Raw genomic sequence first — 13,943 nt, forward strand, 5'->3', positions numbered from 1 at the left:
TGGAAGGAGAAAACAGATTCCTACAACCAGTTGTCTTCTGACCTCCACAGTCTCTCTCACATGTATACATACAAATACAAAAAAAAAATTACAATGTAAAATCTTAGTGTTAGGAATGTTGCCTCATGCCTTTAATCTTACTTAGGAGGCAGAGGCAGATGGGTTTCTGAGTTCAAGGCTAAGCTGGTCTGCACATCTAGTTCTAGGACAGCCAGAGTCACTGTGAGACCCTGTCAAAAACCAACCAACCAGCAACCAAACCAGCAACTAACCAAACCAGCAAAAACAAAACAAAACAACCCAAAACATTGCCTCCAGATGCATTTGGAGAACTTTAAATGGTGATTTATTGAAGTGGGTACCATGAAACTTTTGAAGAAAACCAAACCATCGGGGTAAGGCTTAACTGTTATTTTTAATGTGCTTGCTTATATTCAGTTAAAATAATATCAAGACGAACCTTGCCATTTGCTCAGGATTCCTCACAGCCAGCATATGACTGCCACAAACCCAGCTCAAACACAATGTTTGAAAAATCTGGTCTTTATTGGGTGACTCAGCCAAGAGTGGGGACGTGTGTGGTAATAAATGAGGCTCTCAGAACACTCTTCTGAAAGCTCAGTGGCCCAAATTAAAAAAAAAAAAAAAGCCTTTGTGTCCCTTATCATGTTTGTGTAATAAAGAAAAAAAACCTGCTCTAAAAATTGTGCAATCAAAATTAGTCACACAGAGAGAGCTACAAGGTTGCAATATTCAGGACAGGAAGCACTTGTCATTTCACTCTGTGCTGATTTACCTGTGTGAACATGTCTCTGTGTCCATGGGTGTTCCTCAGAGGCCCACCTACACTTGCATCTAAGATTAAAAGACTTAGTAACATGTACAGATTGCATTTGTAGAATCCCATTTTGGTAGGTAAAGTAAGACAATAATATTTTCTGCATAGCGAGATATGGTCATATAAAACAAATGGCATTTTTCTTTTTTTTATTTTTTATTTTTTATTTTTTTTCCTCCTTTATTAATTTATTCTTGTTACATCTCAATGGTTATCCCATCCCTTGTATCCTCCCATTCTTCCCTCCCTCCCAATTTCCCCTTATTCCCCTCCCCTATGACTGTTCCTGAGGGGGATTACCTCCCCCTCTATATGATCATAGGGTATCAAGTCTCTTCTTGGTAACTTGCTGTCCTTCCTCTGATTGCCACCAGGTCTCCCCGTCCAGGGGACATGGTCAAAGGGCATTTTTCTACTACCATTTTTAGGAGTTTTTTTTTATTCTTTTTTATTTCTTTTCTTTTTTGAAGTTACAATTATAGAACATCCACCTTTCTTTTCCTCCCTCCAAACTCTCTCATATACCCTTTCTTGTTCTCTTTCAAATTCATAGCCTCTTTTTTATTAATTATTGTTACATGTATAATATATATGTATGCACACACACAGATATATATTCCTAAATTCAACACATTCACTCTGTGTAATGTTACCTGTATAAATGTTTTTAGGGCTGACCATTGGGTATTGGATAAGGAAAAATGTGGTCTTCCTTGGGGAAGACTAGTTAGGTCTCTCCCTCTCAGCATTTCTCAGTCGCACGTGGTCATTTGTGTAGGGGGCCTCATGGGCTTCCCCCATCTACTTTGGCATGTCTGTGTGGTCTGTTTAGCTCATGTTTAGGCAGTCATAACTGGTGACACTTTATGGGTGTGGCTTCTGACATGAGTAGGAGGCACAGTCTCACAGCAAACTCCCTGATCCTCTGGGTCTTATAATCTTTCTCGCCTTTCTTCTGCAATGCTTCCTGAGCCAAGAGTTAATTTTAAAAAATCAACTTTGCCAATAAGTATGTTTTAATTAGGCAATCAAGGTTTATGAGACTACATGTAAGTCAACAGTTTGATTGACTCAAGAGTTACCCATAAATTCTGACTGATTTAACACAGTAACTTTCTTGAAACACACAGCCTTTTTTTTTTTTCTCTCCTGTGACAATCTCTCAAGGATTTTTAAATCCCAGCTCTTCATTCACCTCTTACTGAATTGGTTCAGGTTCACAATTTTAGGGCATTTATAGTAAACAGAGGCGGCAGACCAAGCCATTGAGTAATGCTTCTGTTCTGCAGGAGGATCCATGATTGAAAATGAGGACAGACAGGCTTCTAGAAGGCTCCTCTCTTTCTGACTAAGCCTACCACACCCTGCAGAGGAGTACAAAGTTCAATGCGTGAAGAAGCTGTCTTTCAAGCAGTGACTCTCAGATGATTTTTAGTGACTCTTTCGTCCACAGAATGCCACACCCTCACCCTCTCCCTGTCATAAAATCTCTTCTGTAGGCTACTTTGGAAGTGGCTCACACACCCAGGCAGCTCCTTAGTAAATGTCTCCAAAAGCCAGGTAGTTTGCTGTCCTCAGAATAAGCACATGAAGGTTCTTGGGAATGAACCAATCCACTGTGGTGTGCTAGGACTGCGCATGTGTCTTAGAAAATGCAGAAGCACCTGTTTTTATTGTCCTTCTGCCTTCAAAAAGGAAAAAAAAATCACAAAGAAACGCCTATTCTTTAGAAATGAAATGCATGCTATTGTTGAGGGACTGTGCATTCTGCTAGGTAGGAGCATGCATTTCTTCCCTCCCTTTTTCTCTGTGTGTTTGCAGCATGCACATGGAGGGATAAGGACAATTTTGTGGAGCTAGTTTTTCTCCTGTATTTATGAGCATTCTGAGCATCTTACTTAAGTTATCAGGACTTCTTGGCCAGAACTTTTACCTACTAAGCCATGCCATCTGTCACCAAAGCTGCCCTGGAACTCCTGATCTTTCTACCCCAACTTCCCCACTGTTGGTATTCTAGGCTGGCACCAGGCTTGCAACAATAACAATTTATCATCACCATTACGATCATCATCACCACTACCACCACCACCTCCACTACCACCACCACTACCATCACCACCACCACCACCATCACTATTATTATTTTAGACAGGATCTCACAGTATAAACCTGGCTGGCCCTGAACTCACACAGATCTACCTGCCTCTGCTCCCAAGTACTAGGATAAAAGATGTGTGTGTGCCACCAAGTTGGACAATAATTTGATTTTTTAAAATCTAAAATAAAGGAAGCTTAATAAATAACATCTTAACAAGCTGGGCATTTGTAAATTAAATGCTTACCATAACCCTGAGGGAAGCCCATTGATAAAGCCATCCAGAAATAGATCTCTGAGTCTGCTGTAAGTTCTTTGGGGACTACATGCCTTACAGAAGAGATTTTAATTACACTGACTTGGCTTTGCTTTCTCTGGCTGACCTTGAGATGGGGGAATTTGGCACGTTTGAGACAAAAGAGTGGAAGAGACTTTTGTTTAGACGTGATTAAGAGGATTCTTCGGATGTGCCAAGAGAAAGCAAGAGCACCCGGAGAAGCATGGTCTGAAGACCCAGAAACTGTGATCAAACTCTAAATTACTTGGGACCCTGATGCAGGAGAATCATAACCGTATCTCAAAATAAAAAGCCAGAACAAAATAGAGCTTGGGATATTGCTGGGTGGTAGAGCACTTGCCCTACACCATCAGGGTCCCAGGTCCCCTAACACCACGGGGGTTACCAGGAGCCATCTGTGAAAAGGCTCATCACTCCAGGTTCCTGGTGAACAGCACACACTGCTGTCCCATGCAACCCTCTACAGCATATTCCAGCCTTAGGGAAGTATGCTAAAACATTGCTTTGCAGTGTTTTCTGCATTTAAACTGAGGGGGTTCTATTTTTACCTTTCTGAAGGTATCTATGTCTTCATGGAAAGATCTGAAGCAACAGCCCAGAAGGAGTTGACCCAAAACACTCAGGATGGATTTGTGAAGTGCTCGAGGACTTACCTCGAGTCTTCTTGGAGTCCAGGGAGGGGCTGGATGCCTGGAATCTCTGGGGTGGAGAACCAATCCATCTTGTTTAGATATGAAAAGCAAGGCTGACCTGGAAAGGGTAGAACAGTGGTGATGTAATTCGTGTGTGAAATGAAGTTCTGTGATGGCAGAATTGCATAGGGGGAAGAAAAGAGTCTAGTTTTATATTTTTAATTAATTTTATCGTTTTACACAAAGTCACACTAAGTATCTTTGGCTAGCTAGGAACTTAGTATATGGACCATCCTGGCTTCCAACTTGTGGTGTTCTTCCTGCCTCTACCTCCAGAGATCTGAAACAAAAGCCACCGTGGCTTGAGAACGTAGCTCAGGCTGGCCTTGTGTGTGCTGGGTTAGCTGAGAACAATCCTTAACTTCTGATTTTTTTTTTTGTCTCAACTTCCCAAGTGTGTCCTACCACATCTGGCACTCAGTCTAGACTCTTAGTTGGAAAGACTGCCCAGAAAGAAAATAATCTTTGGCTCTATGGCTTTACAGGGGCTGTGGTACAATACCCTGCATTTGCATTCTATTGCTTTTTTCTGGAGATTGCTGTGTGATACATTGCAAAGTGCAGACCCTAACCACAGTGGCACTCAATGCCACCTCCCCTCATTGGAAGTGCTTTTCTTTCTCATATGCTATATGGAAAACTCCTGGTTTTCATTTCCTTGAGGCCCCTTTAGAGCAATAAAACTTGTTTGTGGAGAAGTTCCTCCACCATGTGTGATGCCTACATCCAAAGCTAACATGAGATCCCGTGGTCACGGTGACCCAAAGCCACCAATGGAAGCCACGATTCCTCACTGTTTCCTTCCTCCTTGGGGCAACTCTTTAAAGGACTTTGAAGCAGTAGGTGATTGAAGTCTGAGTCACCTTAAGGGCTCAGTGGACACAAACACTCATTTGTCTAACTTAAAATCTCAGGCCAGGATGAGAAACACAGGTGAAAAAAAAAAAGCAGTCAAAAATCTCAAAGGGCTGTGCTTTGAGTGCTCTTACTGAGGGGTTCCTTGGCCTGTGTAAGGAACACTGGGCTCTGTGGTAAATTGTAGCAGCTGGTATCATGTGGTTTGTCTTTTTAAACTCCAATTGCATATTTGTATTTAAGATTCACAGTGGCAAGGTGTGCATGTTTAAAAAAAAAACATTATTTGTTCTCTGAGTGGTCTATGAGGAGTTTCATAGAAAATACATTTAAGTATTTGACTCTATAGATGAGGAGTTCAGGGTCATCCTTGACTGCATGTTCAGTTCTAGGATAGCTAATCTGGGCTACATGAGATCCTGCATCCAAACAGACACAACAAACAGAAAGCAAAGCCACCATAAATCATAGTGACCACAGCACCAGACTCAAAGCTTAGCTCCCAGGCTGTAGCAGATAAAAGCCATTGGTCAAACAGCTTCATAAATGCAAACCTCTATAAATCACTAAGTTCAAGATGTGTCACTCTACAGCACAGTCTACAACCTGCCCTGCCCAGGAGGGCCCACTCCCATCAGTGTCTTAGGGTCCCTCTGTCTCTTCCTAACTCTATTGCCTTTGCTTTACTTTTCAATGTTAGCAGTCAATTCATCCATTTTGTGGTCTGTAGTGAGGGATGCCAGGTAACGTCTTTTCCCCCTCTGGACTTTAAAAAATATACATTTATTTTATTTTATGTGCGTGTGTTTTGCATGCATGCATGTACATGCATCGCATGTACAGTATGCCCACTGCCTAAGGAGTCCAGACAAGGGTGTTGGATCTACTGGAACAGTTTTATGGATAATTGCATGATTGGGTACATGGGACGCAGAGAACCAAACCCAGGTCCTCTGTAAGAGCAGCAGGTGCTCTTAACTACTGAGTATCTCTCCCGTCCCTTTGGAGATTTGTGTTATTCATTCGTAAGTTTGTGTATATCTGTGTGAGTATGTACATGCGTATTTGTGCACGAGTTGTGAAGGCCATGTGCATCCACAGAGGCCAGAAGAAGGTGTCAGAGCCCCTAGAGCTGGAAATGCAGGCATCTGTGAGCCACCTGGCTTGTCCTGTGGGAGCTGGGATCCTAAGGCTCATTCTCATGGTTGCACGGCAAACATTCTTAGCTGCTGAGCCATCTCTCCAGCATCCCCCTTTCTGGATTTTGAACAAATGAAAGAATAAAACAAAAGGTAAGACAAGCAAAACGGCCAAATACAACTGCTATTATTACCCATAAAATTGTAAGAGCCAAACAAAGGGTGGACTCATAGCCAGCAGAGAGCACTTGGCCACACATGCTCAAGTCTTATTTTCTGATTCCCCCACCACCCAAGAAACAGAAAACAAAACCAGGTGAAAATTTAAAAAATGTATGTGAGTGTCTTGCCTGAATGTATGTCTGTATATCACACGAGTGCCTGGTACCCCTGGAGGCCAGAAGAGAGTATTGGATCCTCTAGAACTGAAGTTACAGATGGTTCCCAGACATCATGTGGGTGCTTAGAGTCAAAAGTGGGTCTTCTGCAAGAGCAGCCAGTGCTCTTAACCACAGAGCCATCTTTGTAGCCCTGAGATGCTCTTGTTTCTCTGGGATCCACAGCAGAAGTCGCAGCAGTGCTGGGCTTACCGCGCATGAGGTGTGTCCTCATGTGCCCCATTAGTAGTGATGCTGATGGTTTGGGCTTTCCTCGGAAGCACTGGGACCTGGGGATACAGTAGTAGCATCTTGTCCTAGCACGCATGAGCCTCAGGGTTTGATTTTCAGTACTCAAAAAACAAATATAAAAGTCAACCCATAAAAGTAAAGAAAGAGCATTTATTTTAAAGGAGCAAGTTGTCTTTACCATAGTTCAGACTGATTCTTAATTCAGAAAAAAAAAATCCCTATTTTTTTTTCCAGTTAATTTCTGATCCAGTGGGAATTCAAGAGTGCCCTTGTCTAGAAAAAAAAAACAAAACAAAACCGTGAGGGTGTGAATGGGGAGAAGGGACTTGCTGGCCAAGCATGTGCTGGGATCTGCAGCAACCACAGGAATGCTGGTATGTAATTCCAGTCCTTGGGAGGCAGAGACAGGGGATTGGTTACCCAGAGCAAACTGGCTCGTTAGATTAGTGAAGCAGAGATCTCTGGGACGAAAGGGGAGACTCTCCTCAGCCTATAAGGTGGAGAGTGATGGAGGAAGAAGATTCCTGATGTCACTGTCTGGCCTGTACTCAGAGGTGCATGCACACTGACACACATGTGAGCACACATACACATAGGCGTGTGCAACACAGACACAGACACAGACACACAGACAGACAGACAGACAGACAGACAGACAGACACACACACACACACACACACACACACACACACACACACACACACACACGACACAGGGACATAGGCCAATAGGATCCCAGGCTACCCTCAGACTCACTGTGTAGTCAAAGATGACCTTGAACTCTGGATTCTCCTGCTTCTGCCTCCCAAGTGCTGGGATTAAGCTGTGAGCAGCTATGCCCAGTAATGTTTTTTGGTTTTTTCTCGATACACTGGTTAGGTCTGTTTTAAGTCAGCAGCTAGTCGGCTTTGCTCAGACTGGGAACGCCAACCCCATTCTTCTACAGACCTGGCTGGGCCTCCTGGAGCAAGATGAGAGCCATTTCAGCTTGGAAGGCCTGCTTGTTGCTGTGTGTGTGTGTGTGTGTGTGTGTGTGTGTGTGTGTGTGTGTGGTGTGATGGCAATGAGGAGGAAAGAGGGGCCCAGAAAACTCAAACTTACAGGGTGCCCAGTAGTGTGTTCCTGGCTCGCAAACCCAAGGTAACACAAAAGACCCTGGCTGAAGGCTCACTGAGGGATGGAGGGAAGGCGGGAGAGATGGAGGGATGGAGGGAAGGCGGGAGGGAAGGAAGAAAGGCCGTACCCTAGAACAGAAGAACGCATGTAGAAAAACAGTCTAATGCTGAAAATCAATAATTTGCTAAGAAAATGTAACCGAATCTTTTCTAAATAGAGAGAAAAACTACAAAAGAGTTGAGATTTGGAAGTCTGGTGTCATGTTTAAGAAGAAAGAACTTTGCAAAGAATAAAGCCACAAGCAGTGTTCATTTGCATAAATGCTGAACTAAAAATTTTCACCACGGTGAATGGCCTTAGGGATTTTGTATAATTGTATAATTCTAAAAAGACAGCTTTATCTTTTAAAAAAACTTGTAACATACACATATACATACATACATACAGACAGACAGACATATATATACACAGACACATATACTCAGACACATGCACATGCATACACACGTATAAGAGAGATTTTAAAGTTTACTATTTTTAATTTTAGTGAATAGTTTTCAGTTCAGATACAAGTCATTATCTTATGTGAACTCACAATTGAAAATTTCTATTGAACAATAAGGCTTATGGCAAAGATAAACACAGTTAATTTATAATGTGATAGTCTAACTACCTATCCTTTCACGTCAACTTTAGAATTGTAGGTTTATAAAAGAAAAGCAAGGAAAAAATTTTTCTAAGTTGTAGTTCATTGAAACCTCCCATCTTCATTGATAGAATTTTCACAAGCAAAACTGGAAACACGTCAGTAATTTAGGTGTTTCCATTTGTGTAAGCTAGTCTATTCTGCAGTTCAACATTAAGGTTTTAGAAACAGTCACTGCAAAGTTTGGGTTACCCATGAGAAATAAATGACCTTGAAGTCACAGATGTTGTTCCTGAGGAGGGGATTGGCCTCGCCTCCCTGTAGCTCCTCTCCCAGCTTCCTACACCACCTGATTTCCATCAAACACCTATAGTGGACTGGTCCCAAGGGCATGTGGGGTGCAAGGGTCAGGCTTCCGGAAGGCCAGGCCCAAGATGGCCGGGATAAAGGCCTCACAGATGCTGCAGCACCTGCATGCAAGGGCTGAACTCAAGATGGCTCCCTCTACAGCTCACATGACAAGAAGTCCTCAACCTTCCTAACTCTGCCACTTTTTAATACAGTCCTCATGTTGTGATGAGCCCCCCAACCGCAAAATAAAATTTCTTTGCTACTTCAAAACTGTAACTTTGCTACTGTTATAAATTGTAACGTACGCAGGATGCCTGATATGCAACCCCTGTGCAAAGGTCATTTGATCACCAAGGGGCTGCGTGTGACCCACAGGTTGGGAGCTAATCCTGTGGATGGCTGTTGGACCTCCTGTCCCGGCTTCCCTCACTGTGGGTAGCTCGTTAGTAAAGAGTATATCACGTGAAACGTGTAGGCATCTTCCTATCAAACCTGAAAATAATCTTTCTTTCTTACTTAAAGCACATATGACTGAAATTCACAGATTACCAAAAGCAATGATTTTAGGTTTTTCTATATTAAATCTCTGAATGAACCAATGAATAGGAAAATGAACGTTTACCTTTTTCTTAGTTTATCGGTTGTTGGGTAGCTAAAAGACACAAAGGAAGATTTCACCTGCGTATTTCTCTCACGTTAGTAAGCTTTAGTAAGGAAAGAAATGTAGTAAAGAAGTTATATAACACATATACATACACACACAGTCACACACTTGCTCACACATGCACACATTCATATACACACACCACACACACACATTCACATGTACATATACACACATGCACACACACACACACACACACACACACACACACACACACACCACACTCAAACATGTACATTCACACACACAATATTGCAGATTTCAGATGCTGACACATACTCAGTGACTGTTGAAGAGGAAACATTTTATTTCAATATAGAATATTCACTCCTAGAATATCTCTCAGGTTTAGCAACTGGCAAACTCTCTGCAGTGAAGTTATTTTAATCTAGCAATCTGTTAACAAGAAAAAAAGACCTTGATAACATGTAAGCTAAGCTAAACAACCACAATCAGAACCAGGCCTGGTGGCATATGCCTATAGTCCTAACACAGGGGATGAGGAGGCAGCAGGGTCAGGAGTTCAAGGTCAGCTTCCTCCCTAGTGAGTTAGAGGCCAGCCTGGGTGGTGGTGGGGAACCGAGGCCCTGACTCACAAACAACAACAAACAGAGCCACTGTCAAGTGCCGAAGCCCTCAGTACCCAGTGCCTCATTCTCAGCGTGGGATTTGCTAGCCAGTGAGCACAAGTGGAAGCCAAGTGAATTCCTCCTGGGCCTCTGCGCAGTTAGTCACAGAGCAAAGCAAGAGCTTGCAGCTCTTTCCCTTCCTCCCACTCTTAACAATTTCCAGGCAGTGTCTGCTTATCAGCCTCGGCATCAGGGAGAACCAAAGAAAGACAGCAGACCTCCAGAGCTGACTCCTAACAGGCACCCTCTGACTAAGCATAGTTAAAACCTCAGTGTTTTGTGGCCCAGCCACAGGATGCCCACCTCCGCACTGCTACCCTAAGGACTTGAGTTTGGGTTACCTAATCTGATGCTGAAACGGAGGGTTCGTGGCTTTGACACTGAAAATAATTTCAGGACCAGCCAGGTAATGAAACAGAATTGGAAATTTTATTAAAGGTATTTCGACGCTGTGTTAGGAGAAAAGTAAGGCACAGGACAGAGCATAGACGCAGGCTTTGCAAAGAGGGTCCTGGCCTGGGTGGTGGCTCAGCGGGTAACTGGATTTACAAGTGTGAAGAACAGAGTTCAGACCCCCAGAAATCTCTGTGAGATTCCAGGTGGCCGTGGAGGCCTGTTTTTAATTCCAGTGTTCAGAAGGCAGAGCCCCGGAGAGCAAGCTGGCTAGCTAGAAAACGGAAGCAGAGAGCTCTGGGTTCAACAGAGAAACTTCATCTCTACCAACAAGGCGGAGAGTGATGAGAGAGACTCTTGACCTTGACCTTGGGTCTTCACATGTATATCCATGTACTGCACACATACGTGTGCCCACTCATGTGAACACGCACACAAACCTGTCCATCACACACAGACAAAGGCAAAAAGAAAGAAAAAGAAAACAAGACCCTGAGCTTGTTTTTATATTAGTCATATGAAGGATTTTGGCAAGGTTCAATTTTAGCATCTTATCACTGGATAGTCCTTGAGGGGTACTTGCAGGGCTCCAACAGTTAATGCAGTCCAAGAAGACAAAGGGACAGAAAAGAGAAGACTCTCAGCAGCTTCCGGGGGGAAGGAACGAGGCTTCACTAGAGGCCTTGTATGTTCGGGGTTTAATTCCAGATCATTGCTACTTTAACACAAAACATCTGGAATGTTTACAGCAAACGGTGCTAATTGTGCTGGAATTCCTTCTTGCCTGGAGAGGCTTCAATCAGTGGAAGCTTCACTTCCGTTTCATGATCCCTCGTCTGTCTGGGATGATTCAAAATATACCATGAGATAGAGGGGAAGAAAAAGTCCTGAATGTTTTCAGACGCTGAGCTGTAGTGTTGTATGTCACCACAGCCTGACTTAGCTTACTCTGTCAGAATGCCAAGTGACGGAGAGTAAGTTACATTTAAAAATGGATAATGTGGCTAAGGATGTAGCTCAGTTGGAGGGGTGATTGTCTGCCATGCAGGAAACATTAGGTTTGATCTCTAGCACCATACATAGCTGATTCGATGTCACAAACCTATAATCTCACCATGTGGGAGGTGCAGGTAAGAGAAATAGAAGTTCAAGGTAACTGTTGGCTACTTAGTAAGTTTGACACCAACCTGCACTGCATGAGGCCCTGTCTTAAAAAGAAATAGACAGACAAATCTGGAAAACAAAATGTTTGCAGTTTAATAGAAAGGCAATGGTTACTGGAAATTTGGGCGAGTCCACAAGAATCACCTTTTGTAATTGGGGTAAATTTGGCTTCCCTGTTGAGGTTCCTTCGGTTTGTCAGTAAAAGTTTAAGAATGGACTCAAAAAAGAATTGAAAGGACAGTGTTGATGGGGGAGGGACACCCCAGGGCAGGCAAGCTATGAATCTCAGAGGTGGAAAATGGAGAAAAGAAAGAGAAAAGGCCACGTTGATTGTATTAAGCTAGCATGGAGGCAAGCAGCCACACGGTAGTGGTGAGCTTTAAAAGAAAGAGTGAAGGGGCCTCATTCTCTGTGACTTATTATTAGAGTCCATTCTTAGTACGCATGAAGGAAATTTGCAGATGCTTACATTGGCTCATACAATGAACAGAAAACTAGCTTTAGTTGTTCTGTGCATCCTGCACACCTCATACAATTATAATGTTAGAACTGTATAATGTTTGTGAGAATTTATGTTTTCAAAACAAAATAACCAGACACTGATGCTGGATCAGACCTGAGAGGATTTATTCCTCTCAGCATGATGGGCGCTGACATCCTGCATCCTCCTAGCTCCAGGCCCGGATGACTCTGTTGCTGTTACCCATCAGATTTGGACAGCTTCCCAGACAACATTGTAGAAAACTTCTGATCCAATTTGGACCACCATTTCAATCTCCTATTAAGCCTGGAATCTCTCAACATTTAGAAACTGGACCACAAATGCAATCCCTGGCTTGTTTAACCATTTCCTCCAATCTTTTTGGGTCCCTTCCAAGGTATTATTTGCCCCAATTCAGCCTGAAGAAACCTTAAGAGAACAACACTCCATTCCCTCTAAGCGGGGTGGGGGTGGGTGGGGGTTGTCTTATAGGTTTCTATTTGCTCTCTTGGTCTACAAAGGCTTACTCTCATTGGGAGGTGGTTATAAGTCATTATTGATCTTATACAGAGAAAAAACTAGGTGAAACTCAGGGACATCTGAAGTAGAGACAAACATGTTTTTTGTTTAGATCACAAGTGGAGAATGAGAAAAAGACTTGTGAGAGAGCAGGTGATGTTCATCCCCTTAGAAGTCAAACCACCATGTGTGGGAGATTGGTTATTAATCAGCTGAAAAAACATTCTTGAACAAATGCTGAGAGGAGGTATGCAAATGAGCCAAAAACAAGAGGCGGGGCCTCTGGAGACTTGGGATAGTTTTGCCTGTTCCTCTGGAGACTTGGGATAGTTTTGCCTGTTCATCGCTCCACTTCCAGATGCTCCTAACGAGAACCCCTCGAGGGAAGGCTTCGGGTCTCCGGGCTCCTGCTGAGGTTCCAGGTTCTGGTTACTCTTGGTTCGAGCAGAAGTCCTGCTGATTACGCCAGGAGAATCGTCCCTCAGAACCGATATCCTTATGGTTTTGTTGTTGTACTCTTTATTGGGCCAGGAAGCCAAAGATGAGGCTCCAACATTATAGAGAGTGTTGGGTGACTGTTCAGGCAGTAAACTGTCTAAGTCAATTTGTTCATTTTGGAAGCTGCTAACCTACACTGCTGGTTCACTCAGGAACTTAAGTTTTATTCCTTCTCAAGTCTCTGAGGAGCATTGAAGGCTAGATAGTATAGTTTTACAATCAAATTTAGTTGGTTAGGGGATAAGAGCTTTTTAGATCAAGATAAAGAAGTTTAGTTATTAGAGTTGAGATAGGATAGATATTGAATTTCATTCAGAAATTTAGACCCAACAAAACAGGAAAGACAATTACTTCAAGCTGGACAAATACAAATAGCCAAACCACTATGAATGTAACATTTATAGAACTCATGATTGTCACATGGTTCTCCCTGCTGTATGTAGTTTGTTTTATACATGTGTAATAAAATAAATGTATTTTTAAAAAAAACAGAAACAAAAAAGAAAGAGTGAAGCCCAAAGAATTGGGGAAAGCATGCTTAGAAAACAGACAGAAGAAAAGGAAAAGTTATATTTTTTTAAAAGTAATTCAGAAAAGTGGGAAGACTTACAACGCTATGTGGTTGCTGCTCTGTAATCACTGTACTACGGGTGGTGATACTGGGCAGGAAGAGTACATCATTTCATCAAAAGGATAATTATTCCTCCTCTCTTTGATGTGGCTTCAGGTGCACCCACCTCCCTGGAGGGTGGTCCATTGCCCAGGTAGCTGGTCAGGCCACCTGGGGGATGAACTTTTATGTCTCAGGTAGCTTGGTGTGTTAGGTCTCTGCTCAGCCAAACCTTTTGTTCTCTTGACCAGAAGGAAATAGATTTTGCTTAATGAGCCTTTACTGCTATTGTGACATCACCAGCTCAGATTCAGGCTTCAGTCAG

General features: G+C 42.9%; 1 long non-coding RNA gene across 1 annotated transcript; it reads right to left on the reverse strand.

Moving 5' to 3' along the window:
- Positions 1 to 745: 745 nt before the first annotated feature.
- LOC311588282 lies at positions 746 to 13,844 on the reverse strand. Its single transcript, XR_014776135.1, has 3 exons — positions 13,619 to 13,844; positions 3,885 to 3,981; positions 746 to 855 (listed from the first exon to the last, which is right to left on the reverse strand). It is a non-coding gene; the product is annotated as an uncharacterized lncRNA (long non-coding RNA).
- Positions 13,845 to 13,943: the final 99 nt, after the last annotated feature.

This window comes from Acomys minous, assembly GCF_964271855.1.
Source record: "Acomys minous genome assembly, chromosome: 17".
NCBI lineage: Eukaryota > Metazoa > Chordata > Mammalia > Rodentia > Muridae > Acomys > Acomys minous.